General features: G+C 42.9%; 1 pseudogene across 1 annotated transcript; it reads left to right on the top strand.

Moving 5' to 3' along the window:
- Positions 1–4,243: 4,243 nt before the first annotated feature.
- On the top strand, positions 4,244–11,531 carry LOC148879522 (disease resistance protein RUN1-like; annotated as a pseudogene). The gene is made up of 4 exons (XR_016104262.1): positions 4,244–4,853; positions 6,561–7,651; positions 11,028–11,306; positions 11,384–11,531. The product of XR_016104262.1 is annotated as a disease resistance protein RUN1-like (transcript).
- The last annotated feature ends 20 nt before the right edge of the window (positions 11,532–11,551 follow it).

Genomic DNA, 11,551 nt, shown 5'->3' with positions numbered 1-11,551 from the left:
CCGCCTTGGTTTTTCCCTTCAGGGCGGCAACGTAGCACTTGCGGGACTCGAGCTGGTCGCCCCGCGCTACCCCTATACCGAAGTCCGTAGGGAACTTCATGGCCAAATAGTAGGTGGAGACCACCGCCCGTAGGATATGCGTGATCGGTCGCCCTATTATGGCATTGTATGGGGGGGGGTCGCAACTAACAGGAAATCCTGGTTGAGTCTGACCGCACAAGGCCATGTGCCGACTTCCACAGGGACAGTTATTTTTCCGAGGGGCCTGACTTCCTCTCCGCTGAAACCCACCAGGGGAGTGTTCACGGGCTTCAGCTCGCTCCTCTGTAACTGCAGCTGGTCAAATGCTGATTTGAAGAGAATGTCCGCCGAGCTGCCCGAATCTACGAGTACGCGCCTGACCTCGAAGTCATTGATCCTTAGTTTAATGACAAGCGCGTCATCATGTGGGTAGTGGACTCCTCGCGCGTCGTCCTTCGTGAAAAAGATTGGTTCTTCGGTCTTTGGTCTCTTTGGGGGGTTCTGTTCTTTGAGGGCCGCTTCGCGAACTGAAGTCTGGGCTGCTGCCGAGGTACACCCCGCTACCACCGAACCCCCCACTATTACATGGATGGTTCCCCGAACTGGCCTCTCTTCTGGAGGCTTCCGCTGCAACGGTTCAGCAGGTCTGTTGCTAGACTCGGGGGCATCCTTTTTGTGCTCCCCTTGCCGACCTGCTTTATTGTTATTGTTGTGCTGTACAAAGTTTCTCAAGTATCCGCGACGGATGAGCCCCTCTATCTCGTCCCGGAGGTTATTACACTGTTCGGTGCTATGACCATGGTCTCTATGGAAACTACAATACAAATTCTTATTTCTCTCGTTCGGATTTCCCTTTAGGCGAGGTGGCCACTTAACGTACGGAGCGTCTTTGATCGTCATTAAGATCTCTGTCCACCTCGTGTTTAACGGCGTGTAGTCCGTCCGAACTGCTAGGGGGGCCCGGAATGACTGGTTCGGCTTCGGCTCCCGGGTCGGGTTTTTTCTATTCACCGGGTTGGGGAGCTCGCCTTCTCTCTTCCTTTTCTCGTTCCCGCCTTCGGTTCGTTGGTTGATTTCTTCCTCTGTCCTCATGAACTTATCCGCGAGTTTGAGGAATTCGGCCACGGTTGCGGGCTGGTTGGCCACCATGTGCCATTTGAATTCTTTGTGCGTCACCCCTCTTTTGGCCGCCGCGAGCTGCACTGCGAGGTCCAACCGCGGTATCTGCAAGCATGCTTCGTTGAACCGCTTGATGTAGCCCTGAATAGATTCTCCTTCTCTTTGGACCACTCCGAAGTTGCTTTCCTCTGTTCTGGGGCACCGTCAGCTGGTGACGAAGTGTGTGGTGAAGACTTTCACGAACTGGGCCCAACACTTTATCGACCCGGGGGCCAGGTTCCTGTACCAAGTGCGGGCTACCCCCTGAGGGTGGTGGTAAAGGCCACGCACATGCACGATTCGCTAGCCCTGGCGAGGTGCATTTGGGACTGAAAGGTGTCAACGTGGTCGTTGGGGTTGAAGGACCCGTCGTACTTGTCCAGAGGTGGGAGCTTGAAGTCTCTGGGTAAGGGGACCACCAGGAGTTCCGATGCGAGGGGGGAAGGAACCGAGAGAACCGGGGCAGCCCCTACCTCGTCCGAGCTCGTGTCTTTGCCTCTGAATTCTGACAAGGCGCGGGTGGCGGTTCGACGACTTCGCCGGCGCCTTCGCCGTTGAGCGGGCCTTGTGCTGGCGCTGCTGGCCTCCGTGTTACCGAGCTCGATGGGCCCGAGATGCTGGTAGTCTGCCGCCAGGGCGCTGAATCGGTTTTCGGTGAGCGGGAGCTCGGGCTTGGAGCGTCGAGGTGCCAACCTCGCGGGCAAGGTTCCCGACCCGCCTGCGGGTTGCGAGGCGGGGATGACATTTTTCTCTCTTCGGCCTGGGGACGAAGCCTGGCTATTGGGGTGGTTCTGGGGCCGGGAGGCCTTCGCCTGGTGGGGAAGCCCATCCTACGGGGAGGCATTGACCGGCCTCAGAGCGGGGTGGCGAGGTGGAAGTAGTGGTTGGTTCAGTGGCAGTTGGGGGAACTGCTATTGATAGTGATACTAGGAGATGTTGTGCAGCACTTGGTGCTGGTGAAGCTGGTGTTGCTGGAACTGTTGCATTTGGGCTTGCATTGCCCGCATGCACTGCATCAGGTCCTCCAATCAGTTTTGGCTAGCTGCCAGGGGGACGGCAGTTGGTCAGTGAAGGTTGTCTCAATGGGGAGAGGAAAGGGGATGCTTGTGGTAGGAGGGTTTACGGGTGCCATTGCTTGTGGCGCGTTCAAGATGGGGATCCCATCCGCCAAAAGGGGGATGGTGAACTGTACAACGCACACTATGGGGACTTGAAGTTGCTCCCCGGTGGCGTTTGTCTCCGTGCCACGTCCGGTGTTGCTGGAGGAGGCCATGAGTGTTGGGTTTTTTGAAGAAAAAGTGGTTATCGAAGTTTGGAGGGAGGCTTTTTGAAGCGGTTCCCCACAGACGGCGCCAATTGATGGAGCGCAATCCGGCCGGTCTTAGCTGTCCGTTACCTTGCTTCCGAACGGGGTAGCAGGGAACCTGAAACGGAGGAGATGGAGAAGCTCCGGGGGGAACCCGGTGTAGAGGCTCCGAAGCTCAAGTTAGAATCCTTCAAAAGCAAGGTAATACCAGATAGCGCAAAGTTTGCATACCTCCGTTGTCGGGGGGCAGAGGGCTCTTATAGTCACCTCGTGCACTCGTCCCGGGGCCCTTGTCAGGTCAAGTATGATTACCCTTGTGCTTGTCAATTCGACCATCGTCCTTTCTATTAAGACAAAACCGTCGCTGCCTAACCGTCATCTAACTGGAGATGGCGGTGTCAGTGGCAGTGGCAGGTGGCCGTTTAGGGTGCTGCCGCCAAACGTTAGATCCCAAGTCAGTCAGGCGCAGTGCCCTTGGGCACGAACTTAGTGTCAGGCGTGATACGACTTGTTTGGTTTTGGTGCCAAGTGATGCGAAGTGCTGAGCGAGGAGGTCTTGAGCTCGGAGGTATCTATAGGGCAGGTCAGTTCCGCGAAGTGTATCCCGAGCTGTTACAAGGTCAGTTCGGCGAAGTGTGTCCCGAGCTGTTACAAGGTGGGTCAGTTCGGCGAAGTGTATCCCGAGCTGTTACAAGGGTCAGTTCGGCGAAGTGTGTCCCGAGCTGTTACAAGGTGGGTCAGTTCGGCGAAGTGTGTCCCAAGCTGTTACAAGGTGGGTCAGTTCGGCGAAGTGTGTCCCAAGTTGTTGCAAGGGTCAGTTCGGCGAAGTGTCCCCTTGTTCCCGCCTAGGTTTGACCCCTTTTGCCGAGCTGTTGTTTCTGCCACATGTCACATAATAGAGAGGTCGGGTCAAATCTTCCTTCATCAATTACCAAATGTAAAAATTCATAATAGTTGGTGACAAAAAAGCTTCAGGATCTAGGCATTTAATGTTTGAATAACAAAATTCCACAGATTTAGGAGTGGAGCATTACAAACTTTGTTCATGCTTTCTAAGAAGTTAAAACTTATGAAATTCAAATGTCAAGATTCAAATAACTCAGAATAAACTATAATCATTTCTAACACTTGTTTTTTTTTTTTTGAATTTTGTACCTAAATAACAAAAAAATGTCAACAAACAATTACTAATGAAACATAAGATTAATATATGTAGTGAAAATTGAGTAAAGATCTAAAATCGAGAAATTGTACGAGGTTTTAAGGGATGAGAAGAAGGTTGGATTAGGCCCAACACTTCAGGTTAAGTTAGGGTTCGGTAGATCAAGTTACGGGTTTAGAACTTCAGGCTGGACTAAGTTTGGCCTCAATCCGACTTAACCCAATCTGAATTGCAATTAAAAAATATTACAACGACGAACTTCTCATCTTTTTTAATGGAAGATTAATCGAAGGGGGTCTTTGTCACAGGCACCATATTAGAGGGTAGTTTTTAGAATTTAGCCCCCCAAAAATGCGATGTGGTTACTGGTTAGGTACTGGTGTAGTGGTGTGTGGAACTTCTTTCGCTAATATTATAGATTTTCGGGGATCTAATTGGCTGGGGAGTGGAGACCACTTTCGCTAATATTATAGATGGCCTTGGATGTATTTATTTGCTGTGGGACCATCGTTATTGTAAGTGGATTTACGTCAAGGATCAAAGTGGGCCACAGCAGGACATGGAAAGGAAGGGCATTTATATTCATTCGTGTTCACGGGGTTTTTGCACAGGGGCCGAAACCCCGTCGTAGCAGAAGCTCGATCTCTCTTTCTTGTGTTTTATTTTTTTGTTCCTCCCATCTGCTTCTGTTTCGGCAAAGATGATGACCCAAGGAAGTTCTTCTTCCTCTTGCAACTCAAGATGGAATTATGATGTATTTCTGAGTTTCAGAGGAGAAGACACACGCAAGAACTTCACTGATTACCTCTACACAGCCTTGGTTCAGCGAGGGATTAACACTTTCAGAGACGATGAAGCTCTTAGGAGAGGAGAAGAAATCACGTCAGATCTTGAGAAAGCAATCAAAGAATTAAGAATTGCAATCGCTGTTCTCTCCAGAAATTATGCTTCTTCAAGATGGTGCCTGGAGGAGCTTGTGAAAATCCTGGAGTGCCGGAAGACAAAGGGCCAGTGGGTTATACCTCTTTTTTATGATATTGATTCGTCGGATGTTAGAAAGCAAACTGGGAGTTTTGCTGAAGCATTTGCTAGACATGAAACACGTTCTGATTTGGGGGAGATTACTGAGAAGGTGAGGAGGTGGAGGGAAGCTCTTGCACAAGTGGCGGATTTGTCTGGTTTGGATCTAAAACAAGTCGCTGATGGGTAATTTCAACTAAAGCTCTTCCTTGTCTCCTCATGAGGTTACATGTTAATTCTTCTCCCTTAATTGGAAGTTTTCAAATATTCTACTTTTACACATAAATGATTGTTTGGTGAAAAAACGCTTACAGGAAAATATAGATATTTTCAAAATGATATGGTGAGAAGGAAATAAGTGATTAAAAATAAGCCCAATATTTTGGTTTCTTTAAAATTGATTTTATTTTCAGGAATAACCACTACTAGGCTTTTTCACTAAGCACACATAAATGCTTATTAGTGTGGATCCGGCCTAAAAAACAAGTGTGCATTCAAATAAGCACTCCAAAAGGGAGCTAACTGACTGTCATACAAAGTTAGGGATGCGTCTTTATGATCTTTAGAGTTACAGCCCCGATTTTAAGCAATTTGCTTTGGGGCTTGGAAGTGTTAAGCTTCAAATTGTTATGTTTCAAAAAGCAATTGTTACCAAACCTTAATACTCTTTTTGGCACATTTTTGTTGCAAACTAAAAAATAAAAGCTTATCCAAACGTGGGCGTAGTTCTTATTTGATTCCCTTATTTTGGTTTATATAATTCTATGGTTCAATTATGATGCGTAAAAGGCATGATGCCGGAAAAACTTATAATAAATCAACAGCATCATAAAAGTGGTAACTAATCAGCTGCATTTTTATCAAAATTCATATGGGTTTTGATTGGTCTCTTTTGGATATCATGCCTACATCATAATTTTTTTCCCAACTCTATATCTTCCCCTTTGAAGTTCTCAAGGCTTCTGTTTCACCTAGATGGTGTTTGGGATCGATGCTATTTCTTGAGAGGCGTTTTCTCAGGAAAGGTGCTGCATAAGCATGTTGACTTTTTTAGAAAACGTTGTCTTAGGTTTTTTATTTGGTACTATTGCTATTACTGCCACGTAGGCATTTTTCAATGCCACATCAGCACACCGTTGCTAGCAACAGTAAAAAAACGGGAAAACACTAAGGGGATGTTTGGAACCATGGCCGTTTTTCAAAAAACGGTGCTATGTCAGATCCACATAGACATTTCAACAAACACCCATGTATCTCATTGTTTGGTTCAGTCGATTATTAAAAAATCGGGTATGCCTCGAAAATTTGGCGTTTCATGCATCGGTCAACCATTTCCCCCCACGGTTGACTGATGTGTATCCTATGTGGTGCTTACCTGTCAGCACATGCATAAAAGCGGTGATGAAAATCATCTTACCAAACAGCATAGTTTTGCTCACTGCCTATGTGGCAGAAGCGTTTATTTGTTAAAAACGGGTCTTGGAAGCATGGGTGTTTTTTCTTAAAAATCACTCCCAAAAAGCACCCACACTTTCAAACACCATGTAAAAAGGGCATTTTCTCAGATCATACTTTTCCCGATTTTCAAGGTGTGGTCTGAGAAAATGTTTTTTTAGAAAAGTGGCCAACCAAAAAGCAGACATTCTCTTAGAAAATTGATTTCTGATGTGGAAGAAACAACGTCGATCCCAAGCACCTACCTAAAGTAAAGTTTATTGAGTTTGGTTAAAAAAAGAAACTAAGAAACATACGCTTTTTGTATGCTTATATTTGACTTGAGTGAGTGGCTATTAAAACTAGTAACCTACATCTTAAATATTTTATGGATTGTTTCAACTGATGCATGCTCTTTTGTGCTTCCTCTTCTGTTTGAATCATAATTATATTTGACAGGTACCAATCAAAGTTTATTGAAAGAGTTGTTGAAGAAGAGGTCATCACTAAGTTAAACCCAACACACTTTGATATTGCAGTATACCCAGTTGGAATAGATTCTCGTGTGAAACGCATGACTAGATTATTAGATGTGTCATCGGATGATGTTCGTATTATAGGGGTCTGTGGTATGGGTGGTATGGGTAAGACAACCATCACCAAAGCCTTCTATAACCTTACTTTTGACAAATTCAAAGCTAGCAGCTTTCTTCAAAATGTTCGAGAAGTTTCTCAGAAACCCAATGGTCTAGTTTCTTGTAACAACTTCTCTCTGACATCTTAATGACAAAAAACCTAAATATAAGGGGATCACTGTGATCCAAGAAAGACTGCACAGTAAAAGGGTTCTCATTATTCTTGATGACGTGAATCATCGAAATCAATTAAACGCATTAGCTAGAAGTCGTAATTGGTTTGGTGGAGGAAGTAGAATCATCATAACAACTAGAGATATGCACTTGCTGGAGTCACTTAAAGTGGATAAAATATATGAAGTTGATGCATTGAATGATGAGGAATCTCTTCAGCTTTTCAGTTGGCATGCCTTTGCAGATGATCATCCTAAAGAAGACTATGTAGATCTCTCAAAGTGCATTGCAAATCAAACTCAGGGTCTTCCCTTAGCTCTTGTTGTTCTGGGTTCTTCTTTATTTGGCAAAAGCACATCAGAATGGAAAAGTGCTTTTGAGAAGTTAAAAGTGATTCCTAATGGTGAAATTATGGATATACTTAAAATAAGTTATGATGCACTAAGTGATGATGAAGAGAAAGATATGTTTCTTGATATCGCATTTTTCTTCATTGGAATGGACAAGGACTATGCGAGTAAAATACTTGAAGGTTGTTATGGTTTCTCCCCAGAGGTTGTAATCAGTAATCTTGTAAGTAAGTCTCTTATAAGAATCGATGAAATAAATACATTGGAGATGCATGATCTTCTTCGTGACATGGGGAAGAAAATTGTTCATGACAAGTTTCCGAGAGAGCCTGAGAAGCGCAGCAGGTTATGGCTTCAGAAAGATGTCTACGATGTTCTGAAAAACTATATGGTAAGAGCTGTTACATTGACCTTTTATAATAATAGTGCATTTCACTGGTAAAAAAATTAAAAAAAAAGTTGAGAAAGAAGTTATCTCTATATATTTATGTATATTTTAAACTTTATTTATATAATGCATGCATGTATCAACATTATTGTTGTGTTTGTGCCTTGAGTTCTTTATTGCCATTCATTTCATGACCTACTCTGAATCAAGTTGAGAAAAACCCGAAGGTAAAATTTCATAATGATTTATGGTGGAAGCATAGGGCGTAGCCCACCACTCACTAATCACCTGTCCTGTGGCAGTGTGGACCCAATCGATATTAGCTGCCCAAAGTCACAGCCTTTCTAAAGTTCACCCTCGAGAAGTTGCTTATAATTTGTTTGATCAATAACCATTTTATCTCTCCCTTGCTTAGCTAATGCATCTGCCATACAGTTGGAGGTTTGCTTAACCCAAATTAATTTCGCTCCCATATCCTTTGCCAGCCATTTGAATTCTTTCTTCTCATTGTTGTACATCCATAATTTCATGACCACCCCACTACTAATTTTGAATCTACTTTAATAATTAGTTTCTTTATATTCAATCATTTGCGCTTTTTACACCTTCCATAATTGTAATAATTTCATCCCTAAGGGAGTCTCCCTCACCTATTGATCCAGAGAAGGGCAATTACCTTCCCTTCTTCATCCCTAAGCACCCCTCCAATTCTTAAAATTTCAAGATTTCCAAGGCTATTCCCATCAAAACTGAGTTTTATGAATCCTCTCTCCGGTGGTGCCCATGAAGGATGGGTGATACTCTTATTGCAAGAAGAATCAGCCACTTCGTTCTATTTTCTAGTAATGTCATCCATTGTAACATGTGAAAAACATGACAATGGCCTATAATCAAAATGGACTCAATTAAGGTCCCTAAATTTATCTCCTTCTCTGGAGTTCCTTTCTTTTCATATTGTCTAAATAATTGCAGCTCTTACATATCTCCACATGTATCTTCCCTTCTTTGGCCACTCAAAGGTTGTTTGAGCAAAAGGGCTTGGAACATCAGCCAGAGGGATCCACCTACACCCAAACAAAGAGAGAAACAATTCACAAATACTAAAAAAAAAAGAAACAAGAAATTAATAAGTGGTAAAATTCTCACAATTGGCCTTGCACATAATACACCAATTAGGTCTATCCTTTTGAAACAAATCGCAGGTGTTAATTCTCACAAAAACAATTTCTCAACAAAAGCTGCTACTCTAGGTGGAATAGACTTACACCACACCTCCTTTGCAGGAAAAGGGCTCAAAGAGTGGGTTGTGGGCTGAGATAGTGCTTCGAAAAAGGAGGCAGAAGTAAATAGTCCAAAGGGAGAACATGTCCAAATCTGGCCATCAATTTTGGGTGGGTCAAGAAAAATTCCTTCAAGCGATTGAATTCAGGAAAACATAAGGAATGTCAGAGTCCCTTACAGCTCTTCTAAATCCCAAGTCCCGGTTGAAGCTATTTCTTGAGTTTGGGGGAACTATGAAGTTAGAGGTAGGTTCATTATGTATTATGCAAATAGAGAGGGAAATTGGTCCTACAGTGGTGAGGTCCCTAGTCAAACTTGTACCTATAATTTGGTACGATCCCCAAAACATAGATCATATTTGACATAAGTAAAAAATAATGGTAGGACTGCGTTGATGGCCTTCTAAGGAGAAGCTTAATTTGTCATAGTCTCATTCATTGTCCAAGGAGAAGCTCAGTTTTGCACATAACCTATCTCTTTCTCAAGGCATCCTTCACAGCCACTTCCGCAACAAAGCTAGATTCCTGATTTAAATATTTCCTAATCCTATCCTCCCTTCACTTTTGCTTTTGCTAGCTATTTTCCACTTAACTTGATGGTCCCTCTTTTCTTCCTCCAGTTCCCATAAAATGGATCTCATCAACTTTTGAATTCTTTTGCTAACTCCTTGTGGGATCTTATAGACTAATAGATAGTACACAAGGAGGTTAGCTAATGTCAGCTTGATTAGGCTTATCCTTCCTCTAAGAGATAAATAACCCCTTTTCCAATAGGCTAGCTTTTTTGAAAATCTTTCTACTACAGGATTCCAAAATCATGCCTCTTTAGGATTGGCTCCAAAGGGTAAGCCTAAGTACTTCAGGGGCCACTAAGACAGATTGCAGCCCAAAATTGTTGCATATTCTAACAAATCTCCATCTTCCATATTAATCCTTATTATACAACTCTTACCAAAATTTACCTTTATGTTTGTCATTCATTCAAAGAGTTGTACCGTTGTGTTCAAATTCCGAACCTCATCTAAATCTTCACCTTCACAAAACAAGATGGTATCATTTGCAAATTGCAGGTGAATAATCGATACTCTGCCTCTTCCCACTCTCCATCCTTTTACTAATTGTCTCACATCTGCCCTAATCATCAGTCTACTAAGAATCTCTGCAATGAGTGTAAAAAGGAAGGGGGATCTCCTTGTCTAATCTCTCGACTAGCCTGAAAAAAGTTCATGACTGTTTTGTTTACTAGAATAGAATAGTGGCATGTTTAGATACATCCCACATCCACTTGCACCGTCTCTTCCCAAAGCTTCATTGTTCCATTACCTCCATTTATGTTGACCAGTCCATCAAGTCAAGCTTTTTCTGGATCATGTTTACAAATTAACCCTTTCCTCCTCTTCAACTCCTCCAAACCCTTTGGATGACCAGCTCCAAGTCTTTTAGGGATCAATGCTATAAATGTGGCATTCAATCCTGGATTGATCTCATCTCTCAAAGAATTCCTTGAAGACCTCCAAGAAGTCACACTTTAAAATCTCCCAGCAGTCTTGGTAGAATAACATGTGGTGAGAGTAAATTTCAATTTGAAGTCTTTCTTACAAATGGATGATCTACTAACTAGGTGGTTTAATGGAGTCTTAACACCATGTTTGGTTAAAATTCTGCTCCCACCATTTGAAAAATGAGTTTCAACATTGATTTTTTAAGCTAATGTATTTTAGTTCCAAAGAATCGATTCATAGAATGAGTTTAGAGACCAATAGAAGAGCTAGTTTCAGCAATTTTCATACTTCCGAACTTAAAAATGACTATTAGAATCATAAAATTCATCAGAGTTGATTATCTGAACCCATGCCAAATGAAGCCTTAAGTGACCTGGGAATATTCTGTGTAGTGGCTCGAAGAAAAGTGTCACTTGCTCATTTCTACAACTTTTGCACATTGAATGTGAACTCCAGGAACAATCAACTCCGTGGTATGCTGCTGCAAGTAGGATTCTGATTTTTTTTCACTCTTTTTATGTTGATCCATTGATGAAGTAAATATTAATTTTGTGTAAATCTTCAGCCTGTGCTCATACTATTGCCATGCCTAATTAGGGTACAGGCGCAATTGAAGGCCTCATCCTGGATAACTCATCTAGATCAATAAGGGAACCATTCAAAACTGCAGCCTTTGCAAATATGCAGAGACTCAGACTGCTGCAACTCAATTATGTAGACCTCAAGGGGAGTTTTGAACATCTTTCCAAAGAGTTAAGATGGCTCTGTTGGCATGGGTTCCCTTTAAAATGTATTCCAAGCAGTTTACATCTTGAGAATCTAGCTGTTCTTGACATGCAACACAGCAGCCTCAAACAAGTTTGGAAGAAAATCAAGGTAGCTGGTTATGAATTAATGTTTATGTCTGTCTTTTTTTTTCAATATATGATTTATTCTCATTGTTTTTCTTGCAGCCACTCAAGTTTGAAGATAGTTGATCTCAGTCATTCTCATTACCTCACCACAACCCCGGATTTTTTAGGACTTCCCAATCTTGAAAGTCTGATTCTTAAAGGTTGTACAAGATTGGTTAAGGTTGACAATTCCATTGGACATCTTCACAAACTCAATACTTTCAACTT

Source organism: Nelumbo lutea, chromosome 1, assembly GCF_056320005.1.
Source record: "Nelumbo lutea isolate HS-2025 chromosome 1, American lotus-T2T, whole genome shotgun sequence".
Classification (NCBI taxonomy): Eukaryota; Viridiplantae; Streptophyta; class Magnoliopsida; order Proteales; family Nelumbonaceae; genus Nelumbo; species Nelumbo lutea.
The sequence above is the reverse complement of the archived record's forward strand: the minus strand, read 5'-3'. Positions and strand labels throughout refer to the sequence as shown.